This window comes from Staurois parvus, unplaced genomic scaffold (assembly GCF_062004578.1).
Source record: "Staurois parvus isolate SC_StPar_1 unplaced genomic scaffold, SC_StPar_1.0 ptg000624l, whole genome shotgun sequence".
Classification (NCBI taxonomy): domain Eukaryota; kingdom Metazoa; phylum Chordata; class Amphibia; order Anura; family Ranidae; genus Staurois; species Staurois parvus.
The window spans coordinates 1,119,853-1,122,653 of NW_028318420.1; positions in this window are offsets into that span (position 1 = coordinate 1,119,853).

Sequence of the window (2,801 nt, forward strand, 5' to 3'; positions counted from 1 at the left end):
GCCCACTCTGACAGATAGTACAGGTAGAAATCTCCCCGTACTATCTGTCATATTTGAAAACAGTGCCGTCATGCGGGGCCATGATGTTTTTAGGGTGGAACATGTATGTAACATGTTCCCATAGCTGCAGCCGTGCCCTCTGCCCCCCCTCCCTCTGATAAATAATATGGGGAGAAGTCTCACTGTACTATGTCAGATTTGAAAACAGTGCGGCCGTGCGTGGCTCCGCCCACACAGCCATATCATTCATTCACGGACTTCCGTCAATAAATAAACTGCAAGTCCTGACAGCCTTAGCAGCTGTGAGCTTGAGCTTGTAGTTTTCAATGAACTACCACGGAGTTGTGGAACGCCGCGGTAGTTCATTCATGCTTTCTGTCAGGATATCTGCTTCACCAAACATCCTGTAAGGCAAGCAGATATTCTGACAGACAAAAGGTAAAAACGAATAATAGTGAGCGCTCTTATTGAACACAGCAGCTAAAGCACCGAAGGCAACCACAATGCCTTTAAATGTAAAGTGTAAACAAAGGTAATATGGTGCAGCGCTAGAAGAATAAAAACTGAAGACAGTCAAAAGTCAATGTCATAGTATCCGTGGTTTCTTATATAGGGTGCAGACTTTCAAAGCTCTTGCGGCCTTAAATAATAGCAATGCGCACTCACCAGAAACGCATGGATTATGCGCATGTAGGAATAATCATTCCAGATGTCAGATCCTCCAACATTCAGATGGCATGCATCCCTCTCACGGTGGGTCCCCGAAGACTCAAAACCAGATCCTGAGGTCCTCCTTAAGGTGTACCAGGCACTTCACAATGGTGGTGGGACTCTCTCCACTAAGTGGTAATGGCACCTTCTCTGTGGGGGTAGCAGCTCCAAAAGAGGAGCCCCAGAAAAAACACAGGTGCCAGAGATAGTGTAGTATATTAAAGGAAATTTATTTGCCTTAGCATAAAAATATATATAGGGTAGCATGCAAAACCAGACCCATACAGGTTAAACAAGGATAAGGTAGCAGTGACTGACCCTTAGTAAAGATGTCCGCCGAGCCTCCTCGTGGCTCCGGCGGTGCGAATGACGTCACGCTCTGTACAGCTCCTCCTTAGGCCTTTCGTGCCAAAAGCACATCATCAGAGGGGAGGCTGTACAGGAGTGTGACTGACGTCGGGAATTTATGCAGGGGAAGACTGCGCGTGCGCAGTTAGCCGCGGCCATCTTCCCGAAGTTGCAGACAGTGCGCATGCGCGTAGATGGCGGCGCCATTTTGCCGTGGATCCGCGATATTGCTGGCAGAAAGGAAGGGACAGGGAGATTAATCCCATTATCCATTCTGGTCTAGCTAAAAAGCTAGCCAGCCCTAGACCCCAGGGAATAAATATGTGGCTGGTATACACACATCTTCCTTATATTGTAAGAGATCAAAAAGTGACAGTGCTCAAGTATTTATATGATATAACAGTGGTGTCTATGGCCTTAAAGTGGCCCCACGGTGATTGGCAAATGACTATGTTGATGGACCACAGCAAGGTGGGTGCACTGAATATACATAATAATGACAAATAACAATAACAATATAGAAGTAGATGTTAACTGCTTCATTGCCAACAGCTGAATGATACACTATGCCTTTTATGCTTTCCTTTAACCTGTGCCCAAAATTCATATTTTATACTGTATTTAATTTTGTAGAGTTTTTATATTTGACATGTGAATATAGAGTGCTATATCACATTTTTATGTATAAAAGCTTTTTAATTTTTATTCGCTCATACTCTACCAACAGAGTAAATGAGGTACCAACTTTTACATATTTTTATCCCTATATTATTTATGCATTATATTCCAGATTTTATTATTTACTGTGTGTTTGTTATTTGTCATTATTATGTATATACTAATATACTACACTATCTCTGGCACCTGTGTTTTTTCTGGGGCTCCTCTTTTGGAGCTGCTACCCCCACAGAGAAGGTGCCATTACCACTTAGTGGAGAGAGTCCCACCACCATTGTGAAGTGCCTGGTACACCTTAAGGAGGACCTCAGGATCTGGTTTTGAGTCTTCGGGGACCCACCGTGAGAGGGATGCATGCCATCTGAATGTTGGAGGATCTGACATCTGGAATGATTATTCCTACATGCGCATAATCCATGCGTTTCTGGTGAGTGCGCATTGCTATTATTTAAGGCCGCAAGAGCTTTGAAAGTCTGCACCCTATATAAGAAACCACGGATACTATGACATTGACTTTTGACTGTCTTCAGATATTCTGACAGGTCTGCAGGAGACCTGCATGGCATCAGTGATCTACTGATCGCTGGTGCAATGCTTTACAGGCTCCTGTAGACAAAAATAATAAGTGCACATATTTTTACCTGCAAACAAATGTGCATTTATTATTTTTGTCCAAAAGGTGAACTTATCCTTTTGACATAAACTGCCCTAATTAACCCCTTCCTCCTCTTCTCCTGTTAGCTATTATTTTGATGCTGGTTTTGTATCTTTTTTAACATTAATATTTAAAGTATGCTATGTTTTTATTCATTTTGTTCCTTCAATATTTTTAATCAAGCATTTTTTTATTTAAATATAATAATTTGGTCACATTTTCCAGACAGCGATAGATGTGTGAGATGTGTGATAGTGAGAATTAGACAAAACCATCTTAAGCATCCTATATTTTTTATAATCTGTAATGCAGTAGGTATAGTATGTGTGTGTGTGTGTGGGGGGGGGGTTATAGAGCAGGGAAATCATACATTTTACAGTTTGTTAATGAAGGAAGAGTAATGACACCT